Raw genomic sequence first — 22310 nt, forward strand, 5'->3', positions numbered from 1 at the left:
AACCTCAAGTATCTGAACGATTCGCTCGGACTGACCATCTACCTGAGGATGAAAAGCAGTGCTAAAATGCAATTTAGTACCTAATGCATCTTGCAGTTTCTTCCAAAATCGCGATGTAAACCTCAGATCTCTATTAGACACAATAGAAATAGGTACTCCGTGTAGTCTCACAATCTGAGAAACATATAACTCAGTAAATTTATCGAGAGAATAATTTGTATGAACTGGAACAAAGTGAGCTGATTTAGTCCATCTATCTACAACAACCCAGATTGCATCTTTCTTGCTCGGTGTCAATGGTAAACTAGATACAAAATCCATCGTAACTCTGTCCCATTTCCGTTCAGGTATCATGATCGGCTGAAGCAATCCAAAAGGTACCTGATGCTCGACTTTTACTTGCTAACAAACTAAACATATTGAAACATGGTCAGAAATGTCTCGTTTCATACCTTGCCACCAGTAAAGCTGTTTAAGATCGTTATACATCTTCGTACTACCCGGGTGAACAGATAGCCAACTGTTATGAGCTTCATTCAAATTCATTTAAATCAACTCTGTATTTCTCAGAACGCATATTTGGTTTCTGAACCTCAGACATCCCTCAACATCCTCTTGAAATTCTGAATCAACACTTGAATCACATTGAGCCCGCTTTTTACTATCAAATCATTATCGACCTTCTGAGCTTCGTAAATCTACTGAATAAATAACGGTCTTGCTTTTAACTTAGCTATTATCGTACCATCATCTGACATAACCATATATGCATTCATTTTACGCAAAGAAAATAGGGATTTTCAACTTAGAGCATCAACAACAACATTAGCCTTTCCCGGATGATAGTCAATCACAAGCTCGTAATCTTTTAGCAACTCTAACCATTGACGCTGTCTCAAATTCAGATCTTTCTGAGTCATCAAATACTTTAGACTTTTGTGATCAGAATAAACATGACATTTTTCACTGAACAGATAGTGTTGCCATATTTTCAATGCAAACACAATAGTTGCCAACTCTAGATTGTGCGTCGGATTAACTGTCTTGAGGCATAAGCTATAACTTTGCCTTCTCATATCAAAACACAGCCCAAACCATTTAAAGATGCATCACTATAAATAAAAAATTATTTACCTGATTCTGGGTGAACTAGCACTGGAGCTTCGGTCAAAAGGGCTTTCAACTGATCAAAACTTTTTTGGTACTTTTCTGACCACTCTAACTTAACATCTTTTTACAGTAGCTTGGTCATCGAGGTTGCAATCATCGAGAACCTTTTCACAAATCATCTATAATAACCAGAAAGTCACAGAAAACTTTAGACTTCAGAAACGTTTCTCGGAGGTTTCCAATCAAGTGTTGCTGAAATCATACTTGGATCAACCCAAATACCTGATGCTGAAACAACATGTCCCAGAAAGCTAACTTCGTGTAACCAGAACTCACATTTACGAAACTTAGCATACAACTATTTTTCTCACAAAGTCTGTAACATAAGTCTCAAATGCTCAGCATGTTCGGTTTCATCCCAGGAGTAGACCAATATATCATCAATGAACAAACCACAAATCGATCCAAATACTGTCTGAAGATCCGATTCATCAAATCCATAAAAACAACAGGTGCAGCAGTAAGTCCGAAAGGCATAACTAGAATCTAATAATGTCTGTACCTCGTTCAGAAGGTATTTTTCAGCACATAGGAGTCTTTAACTTGCAGCTGATAGTAGCCTGATCTCAAATCTATTTTCGAAAACACTGTAGCCCCTTTCAGCTGATCAAACAGGTCATCAATACGTGACAACTGGTATTTATTCTTTATAGTCACCTTATTGAGCTGACGGTATTCAATGCACATTCTCATAGTTCCATTTTTCTTTTTCACAAGTAGAACTTGCGCACCCCAAGGAGAGAAACTCGGTCCCGCAAAGCCTTTATCTGTTAACTCTTGCAACTGTGCTTTCAATTTTTTAATTCAGTGGGTGCCATTCTGTACGGAGCTATCGAAATCAGAGTCGTCCCAGGCACTAATTCAATACCAAACTCTACCTCTCGAACATGTGGCAACCTGACAAATCTTCAGAAAACACATCCAGGTACTCACACACAACTAGTACTGATTCAATCTTCTTTTCGGTCACTTTACTATCTAGCACATATGCTAAGTAAGCTTCACAACCTTTTCTCACATATTTCCAAGCTAACATTGAGGATATCACTATCGGTAAACCATTCAGATCATTAGATTCAATCCAAATAACTTCATCATTCTAGCACCGTAAATCAATAGTCTTTCTTTTGCAGTTAACCACAGTGTTGTGTAAAGTCAACCAATCCATACCCAAAATTATATCGAACTCGTCGAATGGTAGCAACATTAAATCAGTCGAGAAACACAAATCTCAAATCATCAACAGACAATTCTTACACACTTTGTTAACCAGAACACACCGGCCCAAAGTGTTTGATACTTTAATTACAAATTCAGTAGAGTCAACGGGTAGAGTCTTACTGGATACTAAAGTCTCACACACATAAGAATGGGTCAAACCAGGATCAATCAATGCAATAACACTAGTATCATAGAGGGTAAATGTACCGATAATAACATCTCAAGATGAAGCCTTCTCTCGTGCGCATATAGCATAGGCTTTGGCTAGTGCACAAGCCTCAGATCTGATTGTTGTATCTTTAGTCCCTCTATAACTACCACTCACATTACCCGTATGCCTGGGTGGTCTGCCTCGCACTGACACACTATCCGGTTTCACATTTTGTATTGGATTTTGATCAGCTAACTCAGGACCTTCACTAACAAAATGATTCGTCGATCCGCATTTAAAATAGGCCTGATCATGAAATCTACATCTGCCAGGATGTCGTTTACCATAATGTTTATGCTCGAGTTGATTTAATCTAATATTAACAACACTAGCTACTGAGGTAGCTCTCGAGCTCACAGGTGGTCTATCTCAATCCCGTCTAGAATAACCCGAAGTAGCCTTAGAACGGCTAAAATCATCTCAGAACTTCTTTGATGCAGACTGAAATGAATTACTTGATGATCTCTTTCGTGAGTCTCTAGCTTCAAAGTTAGCTTTTCTATTCTCTTTCCCGAGCTCTTCAGCTTTACACGCTTGCTCAACCAGTTCTACGAACTCTTTTATTTCAAGTATGCCAACTAGTAGTTCAATATCTTCGTTCAACCCGTCTTCAAATCTTTTACACATGATAGCTTTGGTCGAAATACACTTACGGGCATATTGACTGAGTCTCACAAATTTCCATTCATATTCTGTCACAGTCATGTGACCCTATTTTAATTTGAGAAATTCCTTGCGCTTTTGATTAATGAATCTCTGACTGATATATTTCTTATGAAACTCAGTCTGAAAAAAGTCCCAGGACACCCGTTCTTTTGGAACAATTGATACTAGTGTATTCCACCAGTGATATTTAGTGTCTCGTAGTAAAGATATGGCACATTTTAAGCACTCATCCAGGGTATAAGATAAGTCATCAAACACACATATAGTATTATCAAGCCAGAATTTAGCTCGCTCACCATCATTATCATCAGTAGCTCTGAATTCTTCAGCCTTGTGTTTTCTGATTTTATCAACAGATGGCTTATATATTCTCAACGGATCACTCACTTGATGTATAACAAGTATCAGAGGAGGATTTGTAACAACCCAATTTAGACCTTAATCGGAACTGTGGTTTTGTGACCACGAATCTTAGTTAGAAAAATATTTTAAAATTATTTTCTGTGTTTATTTTGTGTGAATTTATATATGTGATATTTTCGTGATTTAATTTTGTCCTTTAGGTATCCGATTTAATAAAAGGACTTAATCGCGTAAATTAAAAATTTGATAGTTAAAAGCATAAGGCCAAATTGTTAGTGGCTTTCTAAGTTGGAGCTTTTATGTTGTAAATAATCCATTTGAGTTGGTAATGGCTAGTTATGTCCTTGATTAATACATTTTAATATTAAATAGTAAAGGTTAACAAGGTAAAATAGTGATAAGTTAATATATGATATAATATATGATAATTAAAATAGGTGTTCATATTATTATATCATTGTCGAAACTAAAACAAGAAAGAAAATAGAAAATAAAGCCTAGTTTCGGTTGCTTTTCAAGCTCAATCAAGGTAAGAGTTTAGCTCGATTTTTTTATAATTTTTACGTTTTTGATATCGTTGCTTCGAGTACTACAAAACCCATGCTTGAATTTTTTATTTTGGTGAATATTTTGAGTTATGCCATTGTTGAGAGCTTGTGATTTTTGTTGTTTGATGATGGATTATGAAAGATATGTTTTAGATTAACATATTTTGTATTGGAGTTTTTGATGATTTTGAGTTATTGGGACTAAATTGTAAAAATAATAATTTGAGGGACCAAAATGTAAAATACATTAAATATTGGACTTTTTTAAGAGTGAGAAAAATTCGACTCAACATGGGTATGCTGAAATTTTATGTATTTTGTATTAAATATTGGACTTTTTAAGAGTGAGAAAAATTCGACTCAACATGGTTATGCTAAAATTTTGTGTATTTTGTGTTTTGTGTAAAAAGGACTAAATTGTAAAAAGTGTAAATGTCAAGGGTAAAATGGTAATTTACCCATTTATGTGTTTTTGGACTAAATTAAATGAAAATATGTTTTAATGAGCTTAATTTGAATATGTTTAGATCAAAAACCAAAGAAATCAGATTTGGATCGAGGAAAAACGAAAGTTGTCGACTAGCCACTCCGTTTCGTTTGACATCGTCTGAGGTAAGTTTATAAGCAAATAGACATGTTTAATGGTAATTAAATGTTAAATTTATTTGCTGTTATGAAATGTTAGAATTCATATAGTTATGGTGTCCGAGTTACGGCCAGATCCAGCGTTACGGCTTACGAAAGCCCCGTATGAACCTTAGGAATAGTTGGGATACATATGTCATGACATAGGATTTTGATATATGTGTGCAAGTAAGACCATGGCATCGATATGTGTTTACGAGTGAGACCCTATCTGGGACAGTGGCATCGATATGTGACCACATGTAAGAACACGTCTGGGACGTTGGCATTGTATGATTTGTGTGATTATCCTAGTGTCCTATCGAATTCCGAATGGTTCATCGGGCAAAGATAAGTTATGTTCGAACATGTAAAATAGGTCAGATGTCCAGGTACGAATTGGTTTGTTGGTTACTTAAAATATGGTAAGTGAATAATTTGGTACTTACTACAAACTATGTGTAATGCAATTGAAGATTATATGTGAGTTAGATAAGTATATTCGGCCATGTGAATAATAATGAAATGAGTTTAAATTAATAGCACATATGATTATATGTATTCGGTTACAAGTCTAATATATGTGTATGAAATTATTTTGTAATATATGAGCTTTTGCCTTTATATGTATGTGAACTAGGTTAATAATGGTCTTTTAGCTTTGGAAGTTTAATGATAATAAGTTAACTTGGCTAGGTGAGCCTTCTGTCAAAGTGACTGTAACACCCCAAACCCGGCCCGGACGTTACGGCCAGATCCAGCGTGTCACATTGAAGTGTTTTTATCGAAAATATTGTTTTCATTGCAAACTCTTCTTTAAAACAAAAACCTAGAGTAAAATCCCAACTTGTATTTGTTGCTTTCAAAGTGAGGTGTATTAAAAAAAACTATTCCTTCTTGTATGATAATAATTACTTTGTAAAATCTCTTTTCAGATGTGGAAGCTCTATTTAAAACCGATGATCTATGAAAACTTGTCATTTAAAAATTGAGTTACAGAAACGTAATATTTAAAGACAGTTATGGTTTTAAGGAAACCCTATTATACTTCTAGCAAATATAAAGCATAATTATAATAAATATAATCCTAATTTGAATAATAACCAGAGGAAAGGCCTTATTACATTTCGGACTGAAATAACTTTAAATACTAGAAATTATAGGCTTAAGAAAACAAGTCCAAGTCGTCTTGCTAGCTGGCCACCTCGGAGTCCCTCCAACCGTCGAACCACCTACTGAGGATCGCCTGAGAAAAATAAAAGAGGGGGTGAGTTTTCGAAAACTCAATGTGTACAACCCTCGGCAAATAGAAAAGTATGCAATAGCAAGTCTTTTTGGGCCTAAGCCTAATTGAATTTCAGAACAAATGTAAAGCAATCAAAATATGTACGGATCCCAACCATCCAACCGCTACACACCATCTCCATCCCCCGATACACACCATGTGGGGATATAAATATCGACCCACCCATCTAATACACTCCAATGGTAGACCGGTTGTGGTACTACCTTTATTGTAGCAAGCTGCTAATCAAATATTAGGCTTAATAGCAATTGGTGGATCCACGGTCGTCAAGCAACCATGCGATCCTCATATACTTCCTCAGTTCCATAATTCCCAACCCATATGCAACCTAAAAAGAATATTATATAAATGCAGTAGGTATACATGTAACATCCATAAATCTTACATTCCACAGATAGGGGTGTTTTAGTAATTTCTGCCCTTAGGGGATTTTCGATAATTTCTATTTATTGTGGGTTTATTACTTACCTTGGCCCGTTAACAAGTCCTCGTTGGCTAAAGTGAACAGATACTATGCATCAGGTAGGATTCTAGAGAAGAGGAGGTGAATCATTAAGACCGCTTAAGTGCCAAGCTCTCCCTAGATCCAATCCTAGACATGCATATACCCATTGCCACAACCCCTTACTAAACACTAACATATCCATACTTATTCATTAGGCCCCTTTGGGCCCAATCTCATTCATATGGCCCATCGGGCCCAATCACATTCATATGGCCCATCAAGCCCAATCACTTTCATATGGCCCGTCAGGCCCAATCACATTCATAGTCATGTAATCATATGATTTTTCATCACATAGTATCAAATTACCAATTTTGCCTATTATGGGCCCTACAACCCATCAGGCCCATTTAGCCCATTATGGCCCAGTTGGCCAATACACGGCCCAAGTCCATGGAATCGCTCATAGGGCCTCTAATAACCTATCGATTTCCCCCTTTACGAGTGTTCTCGCACTCGCAAGACTATTGTAGCCAAACTTTTGACTTTTCGGCATCTCGGCTTTCCGACATTTCAGAATTTTTCGGTCTACTGTGTGTGCAGTGTATGTACACATGTGATAGCCCTAAAGTGACCCTAGTCAGAAAGCGGTTTCGGGACCGCTAAACCGAGTCACCAAATTATTTGGATGTGATATTTATGGTATAAAATATGTGAATATGAATGTGCGAAAATCTTAAGCTTCAATTTAGTAAATTGCATGTGAATTTAGTCAAAAGGACTTGTGTGACACTTTTGAAATGTGATAGGCTAATCTACAAGGATCTTGTAGCGACGTAAAAATTTAGCTTAGCTTTCGGTTGGTCGCTAATTGTGGCGATTTATTAACATTTGAAAACCAACTTTCGATTTTATTAAGAAGGGAGTCGCCACCGATCCTTTTTATAGGTGTGATCGGACACCTAATAAAATTATTTTAGAACAAAAAGAAGGCCAAATTTAGGTCTACGTGAAAGTCCAGAGAAAAACTAGGGTTCGAGAGTCAGTTACGCGCGAGGAAGGTATTAGCACCCTCGCGACGCCCAAAATTGGTATCTCGTAAACATGTGTTGTCTAGATTTTCAAAAATACGAGTTCAATGTAACATTTAGTTGTGATCCAATTCAAAAGACGAAAACTTTCAATTTTTATTTTGAGAAGGATATAACCGTGTTAACACGGGCCTAAAAATTCCATCCAACATAGCGATGAAACTCGCGGCCTAATGTCACATCGATATATTGCCTCGCTTATTTAAAAACAAGAATAAGATTTTCGAAATAATGCTAAGCAAATTGATGCGAAATAAAGATAATTAAAGGATCTAGAAATATATTGAGGCGAATAACGAGTGTGACAAGAATATAAGAAAATAACAATAATACATGCAAGATTAAATGTAATAATAACATAAGATACGAGAAAACAATAAATATATGTATATATAAAAATGGTATTAAGAGTATGTATGTAACGACGTGAGAAATATTTATACATAATATATTTAATATGAACATATACAGTATACATATATAATAATATACATGAAATAGTAAAAGAATACATAACTAATAATATAAAAGATATATACACATACATAAAAGTGTATGAATAGTAAAGAAGTATACAATAAAGAACATTAAAAATGTATATGTATAATTTATAAATATAGAAATATATACATACATTAGAAATAATAATATGAAAAGAAGACCATTAGTATATTACATAAATACATACATGCATATATATATAAATACAAGTATTAGGAATATATAATATAATATTAGAGGTATACATAAAAATATAACTAGTAACATTAAAAATATATATAAAATATATATTAAAAGACTTATATATAACATATATGAAAAATATATAATATTAAACATTTACGTAAAAATACCTGTAAAATATTAGAAGCATATATAAATAGTACGTATAAAAATACGTATATAATATAATATTGAAATATTTACATCATAACATGATAGGAAAGTAATAATATCATTAAAGTAAAAATCAATAATAATATATACATACATACGTATATATATATATTAAGATATATATATATATATAAATGATAAGATCTATAATAATAATAAATACAATACATTAAAAATGAGAAAAGTAAGAAAAATGACTAAATGTAACTATAATCGAAACTTTTGGGGCAAATTTAGAATAAAAACAGAAGAGAGGGACTCATTCGAACACGCGTGCATGTAGTGGGGACCAATAGAGAAATTTTCCAACGCTTTAAAACGGTAAGCATCAAGGGGAACCAAATTGCGGTTTAAGCAGTTAATAGGGTCAATTTGCAAAAATTATAAGTCGATTTAAAACATAAAAAATGCGGAAGGACTGATTGCGCAAATAACCCCTCTATAAAAAAAACACGCGGATCCTTGTCCGGAGCGGATCGGATCGGGTCGGCCCGCCTCAAAACGGCGTCTTTTTTTTATTTAAATTTGGGTACCAAAACGGTACCGTTTCACTGGGCTATAAATAGCCTAAAAATCTGAAAAAAAACATTTGTGAGGTGGGAAAGAGAAAAAAAAAGAGAGAAAAGGAGAGGGGAGAAAGGAGAGGGGAGGAGAGAGGGCTCCGGTCACGGGCCGGTCATCGGCGGTTCTTCGGACGGCCACCGAGCCCGTCGACGCCGGCCAAACCACCGTAAATTTTTTTTTTTTTTTGCGTTATTTATTTATTTATATGTATTTATGGGTGTAAAAACAGATTTAAATCGAAAATAGAAAGAAAAAAAGAAAAAAAAAATCACCTTGGGGTTTTGATTTCTGATTTTTGACTTGTTGATTCACTGATCTTGTATTTGAAAAATATAGTGTATGTATTAGAACTTGCCGAAAAAAAAAAAAGAGAGAGATTACGCTTTTGATTTGGGTTTTATAACCCTTTTACACATATTTTTATTATATCTGTCTTGTCTTCTTCCTTGCTTGGGGCATGGGCGAACGGCAATGGTGGCAGAGGCATGGTGGAGCAGACGGCCGATCTTGGTGTCAAGCGTGGGGCGTGGTGCAAGTCGATGGCGGGGGTATGGGCGTGGTGGGATTAGGGTTTTCGAATCTGAGTTTAGGTTATTGGGTGGGGTAGTTGGGCTTCGGGTTTAGTTGTTTAGGCTTAGTTTATTTGTAATGCATTTGGGTCTGAGTCTTATAAATGGCCCAAAATTGGCCTATACAGATCTAATAGTGCATGTAAACAAAAAGGAGGACTTGCATGTCAAATTCCCCCTTTTTAATTGCTAGTGGCTGGCCATGACAAAGGATGATGGGCAAAACATGTCATAGACATGTTTTGTTGGTGCATCATGGGTGGAAAAATAAATTAAAGAGCATGGGCAAAGAAAGAAAAAAAAATGGTCTCATCCATGCTCCCCTCTCCCCTTGCCGTGAATGGAAAAAAGAAAACAAAGAAGAAAAAAAAAATGTTCATCCTTTGATTCATCTTTTGGCCGAAAATTTGAAGGAAAAAGGGAAGAAGGGAGTGAAGCATTCGGCTATCCTAGGTCACTATTAAGGTAAGTTTGATGTTTTGCCATGAGATTCATGTATATTTTAGTAGTTAGCTTGAGTTCTAACTAGCCATGGTTCCAATCCTTACTATGTCATGGAGATGATATTCGGCTAAGGTAAGATTGTGTTGATATCATTTGCATGCTAAAAGTGAAGCTTTGTAATGGTGCATGTGATGGTGTATTGATGATGAATGTGTTATGGAAAGAAATCGGTCTTCCTAAGAATATATTTGTGAATGTTTATATTAGTAATACACGAAATTAAAGAGGTTTGATGTCTTGAACAAACGTTGATTATATGATTCGAAAATGAGATATGTCAATGATGAAGTATAATCGGCCATGGAGGTAGCTCATTTTGGAAGTGTGATTGTGGTATATTTTCTTTGTGATTGATTATAAAAAAATTTGGCTTAAGTGAGGTAATTGGTAAAAGATGTTTTTATGATGTAATACATATGTTCTCATAAGCTAAGTTATGTATATGTGATATCTTGCATATTGGTTGTTATGGTAAGGTTTGAGATATTGACGCATTTAATATGTTTTGTTTGTGGTTCGGCAACTAATGGTTAAGTTGTTAAGTTACATGCTTGAGTAGTAAATATGTTAAGAATGGTTCTAAAATGTATATGGATGCCGTGTGATGGTGTTTGATTGGGAAGTAAATTGTTTGATTTAGCTCAAGAGCCTAGAGGGTCAAAGTCGGATAAGGGAAAAGAGGAAGTAAACGAATAGCCGTGGATATCTAGTCGTCGACCACTTTCGAGGTAAGTTTTAAGCGATAAATCGTTGAGTAAATTCAATCATAATAGGGCATAATGAGTTGATTTGATAAGATATGATGTGGCCATGATATGTCTTAAACCCAAATGGTAAGTTCATAAGTGTTTGGACTTGAAAATTTAAGAGCAAATTGTAATAAATTGCTTGGACAGCAGCAGTAAGGTGACTTTAGAAAATCACTATAAATTGTTGGTGTGGAATTATAGGCTGAATAAAATATGTAATCAAAGCTTAGTTGGTCTAGTTTCTTATAAAAGAGACCGTGGAAGCAAAGAAATTTCCTATAAAGAGATATTTAATGTTGTGCGGGACAGTGTCAGAATGACTCCGAAATCCCCTGTTCTGTTTTTGGAAAATCATTATAATTCGTACAAAAATGGTTATGAGATAAGATTTATATGCTTAGACTCATTAATGAGTCTAGTTTCAAATGGAGTCAAATAGAACACATTATGAATTCTGTACAATGAAAAATTTGATTCGTAGTGAAGAGTAGTCAGATTAGTCAAACAGTGAAACAGGGGAAACTTTAAGAAAAATCTGGTATTGATTGGCCGAACCTAAAATTCTAAAAATTTTATGGGTGGAAGATACATTAGTCTAATTTCGGGGAAAATTAACGGCAATTGATTTTGAGTTTTGTAGCTCCAGTTATAAACAACTTAGTGACTGTTGGTCAGAAAAACTGCTTGTAGTGAATATGTGATTTTGTTGTAAACTTTGATGAAACTATTTGAGTTGCTTATAAGCTATTGCTGAAATTGATGTACAAGAAAAATATGAAATATGTATGATATACATATATGTGTGATAAGGCCGAATGGCCAATGCGATGAATGTGAAAGTGTATGTATATGTGATAAGGCCTAATGGCCGATGCGATGAATGTGAAAGTGTATGTATATGTGATGAGGCCTAATGGCCGATGTGGTGAATGTGAAAGTGTATGTATCCTAATGGCCGATGTGGTGAATGTGAAAGTGTATGTATATGTGATGAGGCCTAATGGCCGATGTGGTGAATGTGAAAGTGTATGTATATGTGATAAGGCCTAACGGCCGATGTGGTGAATGTGAAAGTGTATGTATATGTGATAAGGCCTATGGCCGATGTGGTGAATGTGAAAGTGTATGTATATGTGATAAGGCCTAATGGCTAATGTAAAATATATGTGTGATATGCATATGTGGTAAAGCCGAATGGCTAATGTGAATGTTGTAACATGTGATTAAATGTACATGAAACTTGAATATGTTCCGGTGAGACCCGATGACTACGTGTGGAGATTATGACCGGTAAGACCCGATGACTATGTGTGGAGATTATGTCAGGTAAGACTTCTTTTATAAGAATTGCTTATAAAAATACGCAATGCGAAAGGTTAAACAGTATGTACTCCAAGCTTATATGTGAGCTTGATTTAAACTAAACCATAAGGTAGTTATGTGATGTATCGAGAGCAATCTATGAGACTATTCCTATGATTATGATGAGATGTGCATATTTGGATAAAGGGGTGGTATGCCCGAAGGAAGAGTGAAATAAAAATACGAACAACTATGTTATAACTTGATTGTTATCTGTTGACACCGCTTGAAACTTACTAAGCATTGTAATGCTTACTCGTGTACTTTGTTTCCTCTGTTTTATAGATCTCATTTGGAAGCTACAGGCTCGGGGATCGTCAAGAACTAGTCACACTATCACTATCCACTGTTTGGTACTGCTATGTTTTGGAATATCTTATGGCATGTATAGAATAGACTAGTAGTGAGAGGATATCTTGGTTAATGTATAGGGCTACCCTTTTGGTGTAGGTCATGTACCCTTCGGTTTTGTGTAAATTCGGATAGCCATGCGAAAATGGCTTAGATATACTTTGATCATAGCATTATAATCGTTGTATGTTGTTTGTCAAGAGGTATGGAAATGTTGGTAACGGTTAGCCATGGAATGGTCATTCATGATCACTTTTGGTATATGTATGACAAACTCTAGTTGATCCATGGAGGATCATGAAATAGGTAAAGTTTACCTTAAAAATAGATGCTGGTAGCAGCAGTGACGTGAATGTGAAAAATCACTAAAATAGTAGAAAGGGAATTAAATAGTGAATAAATTATGTAGTCGAACCTTGATGAATCTATTTTCGTAGGAAAGTAACGAAACAATCATATGAACAGTATGTTAAGAGATATTTAAGTTTTCGTGAGACAGGGCCAGAACGGTTTCTGGATTCCCTGTTCCGAATTTGGAAATTCATTGTAAATTATCCAGAGATAATTAGGAGTCATGCCATATATGTATAGATTCCTCTTTGAGTCTAGTTTCTATAGAAACAAACGGCATCAGTATTGAAGCCCTGTACAGGGATATATCCAATTCGTAACGCACGAAGGTCAGTGTAGTCGATCCCTGCAACAGGGGAGAATTTAACTAATAAACTGTACTAATTGGCCTGACCAATAATTCTAGAAAACAATGTGTAGATGCATATATGAGTCTAGTTTCAGGGAAAAATTACGAAACTGGTTTTCGAGTTTTGGAACTCAGGATATGATTTTTAAAGTGATAGTGACGCAGTTAGCTAACTGCCTGGAAAATTTTTAAAATGGACTGTGAAAGTGAATGGTTTAAGCCGTTAACCCCTCGTGTCCGATTCCGGCAGCGGACTCGGGTACGGGGTGTTACAATTTTATTGGTGTCAGAGCTACGGTTTAGTCGATTCTAGGACTAACGTAGCACGCGTGAGTCTATTTATACATGCCATAAAGTGATAAAATGATAGTGTGATGATTTTGACTATTAAAATGTGGTTCTTTGTATTGTAATGAATCTTGATCCCGATCGAAATGTAGCAAGCTTCGACTATGAGAATTTGTGATATAACTTCACTTAGATACGCCTAAATTATTAAGTTGATCAGGTAGGTATCATGTACTCGTATTTGAATTTCGATTTGGATTGAACTAAGGGTATAAGCGATGCAATGTTGAAAGAGTTTTATGACTATAAATGTGATTTTGTATGTGGCTATGGAACCGGAAGTTGAGTGGTCGATAAGCATGTTGTGTTTGTATTCAAGTAATGTAAATGATATACAAATGTGTATTGCTATATGTGTATATGTACATGAGAATTGAGAGTGATGTATCCGGACTAAGTTCCGAAGAGCAATCATACTAGTGACGTGTATTCGGGCCTTCGTGCCTAGTAGGCTTCGTGCTGGTAATTTGAGCAAAGTTTAAGTGTTCATTTCTATACGAATTCAAACTTAAATGAGATGATATGTTTAAAAGTGTACATATATGATGTTTTATAGACTTGGTTAAGTCCTTTCAATGGGTAGTAACGAATGAATATGGGCATTACGTGTGCGAATGATTGAGGCACTATGTGTGCGAGATCAGTAATCGAGGCACTATGTGTGCGAGATCAGTAATCGAGGCACTATGTGTGCGAGATCAGTAATCGAGGCACTATGTGTGCGAGATCAGTAATCGAGGCACTATGTGTGCGAGATCGAATTGAGGCCTTGTGTGTGCGAGTTTTTCAACGAGCACTAAGTGTGTGAAATGAGACTCATGTAAGACCTCGTCTGGGACGAAGGCATTGATTTGAGATAATGTAAGACCATGCAGGACATGGCATCGGCTCGAGATGTGAGAATATGTAAGACCATATCTAGGATATGGCATTGTAAGAGCTATATGTGCTTGAATTAGTTGAGCCCTTACAAGTAAGTATTCGCTCGGTTGATAAACGAGCTACCGCCTTTGGCTAAATTGATCTTTGTGTATGAACATAAGGGTTGGTAATGTGAAGTAAGTTCTTGAGTGAATAGAGCTTAAATTATGATTTGATTAGATCATGTTTTAAGCAAATCGAAATCACGCTCTTGGTGTGTGGCTATTGAGCCGAAATTGTAAATATGATGAGTGTCTTGTGTTGGAGCTTTGGTAATGAGAATGTAATAAGAATGTGTATTGATTTGTTGATATATGTGCTTGGTTATTGAATGGTATCCGGCTAAGTCTCAAGGCTTTTGTGCTAAGTTACTAAATCCGAGCTAATTCCGAAGGCAATTGTGCGAATAACTATAACCGGCTATGTCCCGAGGACAATCGAGCGAGTCGCTATATCCGGTTAAATCCCGAAGGGACGTGATTTGGAAATGAGCAATCTTGCTGTAAAAATTTCAATTAATACGCTTGTAAAAATTCCAGCAATGAGGTATGTTCGTATGTGCTGAATGAATTAAATGTTCAGGTGTGTGGAAGATGAATATTGAGATACGACAGAGTTATAAAGGATATTTATTGGGATGTTTGAGTATATGTGTATTTTCGGCCAGGTTACAGCTTATACATGGATGAAAATGTAGGTTACAAATATGTGGGTTGATGATGTGAATTATACATGTTAGTATGTGCTTGATATGTGTTTGAAATGCAATTGTGAATTAAATTAAGTGATTATTGCTTATGAAATCAAGGAAATGAGATATATGTGCATACTTGTAGAAATGTTTATGTATTTGTTTTGAGATAAGAAAATGATTTTATAGATCGATGTGAAATCAATAATGAATTACAATTGCTATCGATGAGCTAATGTTTATATGAATATAATTCAATAAGAGGACGTTTTTCTAAACTATGCATCGGTAGAAATTTTCGGGGACGAAAATTTCTTAAGTGGGGGAGAGTTGTGACAGCCCTAAAGTGACCCTAGTCGGAAAGCGGTTTCGGGACCGCTAAACCGAGTCACCAAATTATTTGGATGTGATATTTATGGTATAAAATATGTGAATATGAAAGTGCGAAAATCTTAAGCTTCGATTTAGTAAATTGCATGTGAATTTAGTCAAAAGGACTTGTGTGACACTTTTGAAATGTGATAGGCTAATCTACAAGGATCTAATAGTGCATGTAAACAAAAAGGAGGACTTGCATGTCAAATTCCCCTTTTAATTGCTAGTGGCTGGCCATGACAAGGATGATGGGCAAAACATGTCATAGACATGTTTTGTTGGTGCATCATGGGTGGAAAAATAAATTAAAGAGCATGGGCAAAGAAAGAAAAAAAATGGTCTCATCCATGCTCCCCCTCCCTTGCCGTGATGGAAAAAAGAAAACAAAGAAGAAAAAAAATGTTCATCCTTTGATTCATCTTTTGGCGAAAATTTGAAGGAAAAAGGGAAGAAGGGAGTGAAGCATTCGGCTATCCTAGGTCACTATTAAGGTAAGTTTGATGTTTTGCCATGAGATTCATGTATATTTTAGTAGTTAGCTTGAGTTCTAACTAGCCATGGTTCCAATCCTTACTATGTCATGGAGATGATATTCGGCTAAGGTAAGATTGTGTTGATATCATTTGCATGCTAAAAGTGAAGCTTTGTAATGGTGCATGTGATGGTGTATTGATGATGAATGTGTTATGGAAAGAAATCGGTCTTCCTAAGAATATATTTGTGAATGTTTATATTAGTAATAGACGAAATTAAAGAGGTTTGATGTCTTGAACAAATGTTGATTATATGATTCGAAAATGAGATATGTCAATGATGAAGTATAATCGGCCATGGAGGTAGCTCATTTTGGAAGTGTGATTGTGGTATATTTTCTTTGTGATTGATTATAAAAAATTTGGCTTAAGTGAGGTAATTGGTAAAAGATGTGTTTATGATGTAATACATATGTTCTCATAAGCTAAGTTATGTATATGTGATATCTTGCATATTGGTTGTTATGGTAAGGTTTGAGATATTGACGCATTGAATATGTTTTGTTTGTGGTTCGGCAACTAATGGTTAAGTTGTTAAGTTACATGCTTGAGTAGTAAATATGTTAAGAATGGTTCTAAAATGTATATGGATGCCGTGTGATGGTGTTTGATTGGGAAGTAAATTGTTTGATTTAGCTCAAGAGCCTAGAGGGTCAAAGTCGGATAAGGAAAAGAGGAAGTAAGCGAATAGCCGTGGATATCTAGTCGTCGACCACTTTCGAGGTAAGTTTTAAGCGATAAATCATTGAGTAAATTCAATCATAATAGGGCATAATGAGTTGATTTGATAAGATATGATGTGGCCATGATATGTCTTAAACCCAAATGGTAAGTTCATAAGTGTTTGGACTTGGAAATTTAAGAGCAAATTGTAATAAATTGCTTGGACAGCAGCAGTAAGGTGACTTTAGAAAATCACTATAAATTGTTGGTGTGGAATTATAGGCTGAATAAAATATGTAATCAAAGCTTAGTTGGTCTAGTTTCTTATAAAAGAGACCGTGGAAGCAAAGAAATTTCCTATAAAGAGATATTTAATGTTGTGTGGGATAGTGTCTGAATGACTCTGAAATCCCCTGTTCTATTTTTGGAAAATCATTATAATTCGTACAAAAATGGTTATGAGATAAGATTTATATGTTTAGACTCCTTAATGAGTCTAGTTTCAAATGGAGTCAAATAGAACACATTATGAATTCTGTACAATGAAAAATTTGATTCGTAGTGAAGACTGGTCAGATTAGTCAAACAGTGAAACAGGGGAAATTTTAAGAAAAATCTGGTATTGATTGGCCGAACCTAAAATTCTAAAAATTTTATGGGTGGAAAATACATTAGTCTAATTTCGGGGAAAATTAACGGCAATTGATTTTGAGTTTTGTAGCTCCAGTTATAAACAACTTAGTGACTGTTGGTCAGAAAAACTGCTTGTAGTGAATATGTGATTTTGTTGTAAACTTTGATGAAACTATTTGAGTTGCTTATAAGCTATTGCTGAAATTGATGTACAAGAAAAATATGAAATATGTATGATATACATATATGTGTGATAAGGCCGAATGGCCAATGCGATGAATGTGAAAGTGTATGTATATGTGATAAGGCCTAATGGCCGATGCGATGAATGTGAAAGTGTATGTATATGTGATGAGGCCTAATGGCCGATGTGGTGAATGTGAAAGTGTATGTATCCTAATGGCCGATGAGGTGAATGTGAAAGTGTATGTATATGTGATGAGGCCTAATGGCCGATGTGGTGAATGTGAAAGTGTATGTATATGTGATAAGGCCTAACGGCCGATGTGGTGAATGTGAAAGTGTATGTATATGTGATAAGGCCTAATGGCCGATGTGGTGAATGTGAAAGTGTATGTAAATGTGATAAGGCCTAATGGCTAATGTAAAATATATGTGTGATATGCATTGTGGTAAAGCCGAATGGCTAATGTGAATGTTGTAACATGTGATTAAATGTACATGAAACTTGGAATATGTTCCGGGTGAGACCCGATGACTACGTGTGGAGATTATGAACGGGTAAGACCCGATGACTACGTGTGGAGATTATGTCCGGGTAAGACTTCTTTTATAAGAATTGCTTATAAAAATACGCAATGCGAAAGGTTAAACAGGTATGTACTCCAAGCTTATATGTGAGCTTGATTTAAACTAAACCATAAGGTAGTTATGTGATGTATACGAGAGCAATCTATGAGACTATTCCTATGATTATGATGAGATATGCATATTTGGATAAAGGGGGTGGTATGCCCGAAGGAAGAGTGAAATAAAAATACGAACAACTATGTTATAACTTGATTGTTATCTGTTGACACTGCTTGAAACTTACTAAGCATTGTAATGCTTACTCCGTGTACTTTGTTTCCTCTGTTTTATAGATCTCATTTGGAAGCTACAGGGCTCGGGGATCGTCAAGAACTAGTCACACTATCACTATCCACTGTTTGGTACTGCTATGTTTTGGAATATCTTATGGCATGTATAGAATAGACTAGTAGTGAGAGGATATCTTGGTTAATGTATAGGGCTACCCTTTTGGTGTAGGTCATGTACCCTTCGGTTTTTGTGTAATTCGGATAGCCATGTGAAAATGGCTTAGATATACTTTGATCATAGCATTATAATCGTTGTATGTTGTTTGTCAAGAGGTATGGAAATGTTGGTAACGGTTAGCCATGGAATGGTCATTCATGATCACTTTTGGTATATGTATGACAAACTCTAGTTGATCCATGGAGGATCATGAAATAGGTAAAGTTTACCTTAAAAATAGATGCTGGTAGCAGCAGTGACGTGAATGTGAAAAATCACTAAAAATAGTAGAAAGGGAATTAAATAGTGAATAAATTATGTAGTCGAACCTTGATGAATCTATTTTCGTAGGAAAGTAACGAAACAATCATATGAACAGTATGTTAAGAGATATTTAAGTTTTCGTGAGACAGGGCCAGAACGGTTTCTGGATTCCCTGTTCCGAATTTGGAAATTCATTGTAAATTATCCAGAGATAATTAGGAGTCATGCCATATATGTATAGATTCCTCTTTGAGTCTAGTTTCTATAGAAACAAACGGCATCAGTATTGAAGCCCTGTACAGGGATATATCCAATTCGTAACGCACGAAGGTCAGTGTAGTCGATCCCTGCAACAGGGGAGAATTTAACTAATAAACTGTACTAATTGGCCTGACCAATAATTCTAGAAAACAATGTGTAGATGCATATATGAGTCTAGTTTCAGGAAAAATTACGAAACTGGTTTTCGAGTTTTGGAACTCAGGATATGATTTTTAAAGTGATAGTGACGCAGTTAGCTAACTGCCTGAAAAATTTTAAAATGGACTGTGAAAGTGAATGGTTTAAGCCGTTAACCTCGTGTCCGATTCCGCAGCGGACTCGGCACGGGTGTTACAATTTTATTGGTGTCGAGCTACGGTTTAGTCGATTCTAGGACTAACGTAGCACGCGTGAGTCTATTTATACATGCCATAAAGTGATAAAATGATAGTGTGATGATTTTTGACTATTAAAATGTGGCTGCTGTATTGTAATGAATCTTGATCCCGATCGAGCTGTAGCAAGCTTCTGACTATGAGAATTTGTGATATAACTTCACTTAGATACGCCTAAATTATTAAGTTGATCAGGTAGGTATCATGTACTCGTATTTGAATTTCGATTTGGATTGAACTAAGGGTATAAGCGATGCAATGTTGAAAGAGTTTTATGACTATAAATGTGATTTTTGTATGTGGCTATGGAACTGGAAGTTGAGTGGTCGATAAGCATGTTGTGTTTGTATTCAAGTAATGTAAATGATATACAAATGTGTATTGCTATATGTGTATATGTACATGAGAATTGAGAGTGATGTATCCGGACTAAGTTCCGAAGAGCAATCATACTAGTGACGTGTATTCGGGCCTTCGTGCCTAGTAGGCTTCGTGCCGGTAATTTGAGCAAAGTTTAAGTGTTCATTTCTATACGAATTCAAACTTAAATGAGATGATATGTTTAAAAGTGTACATATATGATGTTTTATAGACTTGGTTAAGTCCTTTCAATGGGTAGTAACGAATGAATATGGGCATTACGTTATGCGAATGATTGAGGCACTATGTGTGCAAGATCGAATCGAGGCACTATGTGTGCGAGATCGAGAATCGTGGCACTATGTGTGCGAGATCGAGAATCGAGGCACTATGTGTGCGAGATCGAATCGAGGCACTATGTGTGCGAGATCGAGAATCGAGGCACTATGTGTGCGAGATCGATGTCGAGGCACTATGTGTGCGAGATCGAGAATTGAGGCACCGTGTGTGCGAGTTTTTCAACAGAGCACCAAGTGTGTGAAATGAGACTCATGTAAGACCTCGTGCTGGGACGAAGGCATTGATTTGAGATAATGTGTAAGACCATGCAGGACATGGCATCGCTCGAGATGTGAGAATATGTAAGACCATATCTAGGATATGGCATTGTAAGAGCTATATGTGCTTGAATTAGTTGAGCCCTTACAAGTAAGTATTCGCTCAGTTGATAAACGAGCTACCGGCCTTTGGCTAAATTGATCTTTTGTGTATGAACATAAGGGTTGGTAATGTGAAGTAAGTTCTTGAGTGAATAGAGCTTAAATTATGATTTGATTAGATCATGTTTTAAGCAAATCGAAATCACGCTCTTGGTGTGTGGCTATTGAGCCGAAATTGTAAATATGATGAGTGTCTTGTGTTGGAGCTTTGGTAATGAGAATGTAATAAGAATGTGTATTGATTTGTTGATATATGTGCTTGGTTATTGAATGGTATCCGGCTAAGTCTCAAGGCTTTTGTGCTAAGTTACTAAATCCGAGCTAATTCCGAAGGCAATTGTGCGAATAACTATAACGGGCTATGTCCCGAGGACAATCGGCGAGTCGCTATATCCGGTTAAATCCGAAGGGACGTGATTCGAAATGAGCAATCTTGCTGTAAAAATTTCAATTAATACGCTTGCAAAAATTCCAGCAATGAGGTATGTTCAGATATGTGCGAATGAATTAAATGTTCAGTGTGTGGAAGATGAATATTGAGATCTGACGAGTTATAAAGGATATTTATTGGGATGTTTGAGTATATGTGTATTTTCGGCCAGGTTACTGACTTATACATGGATGAAAATGTGGGTTACAAATATGTGGGTTGATGATGTGAATTATACATGTTAGTATGTGCTTGATATGTGTTTGAAATGCAATTGTGAATTAAATTAAGTGATTATTGCTTATGGAATCAAGGAAATGAGATATATGTGCATACTTGTAGAAATGTTTATGTATTTGTTTTGAGATAAGAAAATGATTTTATAGATCGATGTGAAATCAATAATGAATTACAATTGCTATCGATGAGCTAATGTTTATATGAATATAATTCAATAAGAGGACGTTTTCTAAACTATGCATCGGTAGAAATTTTGGGACGAAAATTTCTTAAGTGGGGAGAGTTGTGACAGCCCTAAAGTGACCCTAGTCGGAAAGCGGTTTCGGGACCGCTAAACCGAAGTCACCAAATTATTTGGATGTGATATTTATGGTATAAAATATGTGAATATGAAAGTGCGAAAATCTTAAGCTTCGATTTAGTAAATTGCATGTGAATTTAGTCAAAAGGACTTGTGTGACACTTTCGAAATGTGATAGGCTAATCTACAAGGATCTAATAGTGCATGTAAACAAAAAGGAGGACTTGCATGTCAAATTCCCCTTTTAATTGCTAGTGGCTGGCCATGACAAGGATGATGGGCAAAACATGTCATAGACATGTTTTGTTGGTGCATCATGGGTGGAAAAATAAATTAAAGAGCATGGGCAAAGAAAGAAAAAAAATGGTCTCATCCATGCTCCCCCTCCCTTGCCGTGAATGGAAAAAAGAAAACAAAGAAGAAAAAAATGTTCATCCTTTGATTCATCTTTTGGCGAAAATTTGAAGGAAAAAGGGAAGAAGGAGTGAAGCATTCGGCTATCCTAGGTCACTATTAAGGTAAGTTTGATGTTTTGCCATGAGATTCATGTATATTTTAGTAGTTAGCTTGAGTTCTAA

Source organism: Gossypium arboreum, chromosome 6 (genome assembly GCF_025698485.1).
Source record: "Gossypium arboreum isolate Shixiya-1 chromosome 6, ASM2569848v2, whole genome shotgun sequence".
Classification (NCBI taxonomy): domain Eukaryota; kingdom Viridiplantae; phylum Streptophyta; class Magnoliopsida; order Malvales; family Malvaceae; genus Gossypium; species Gossypium arboreum.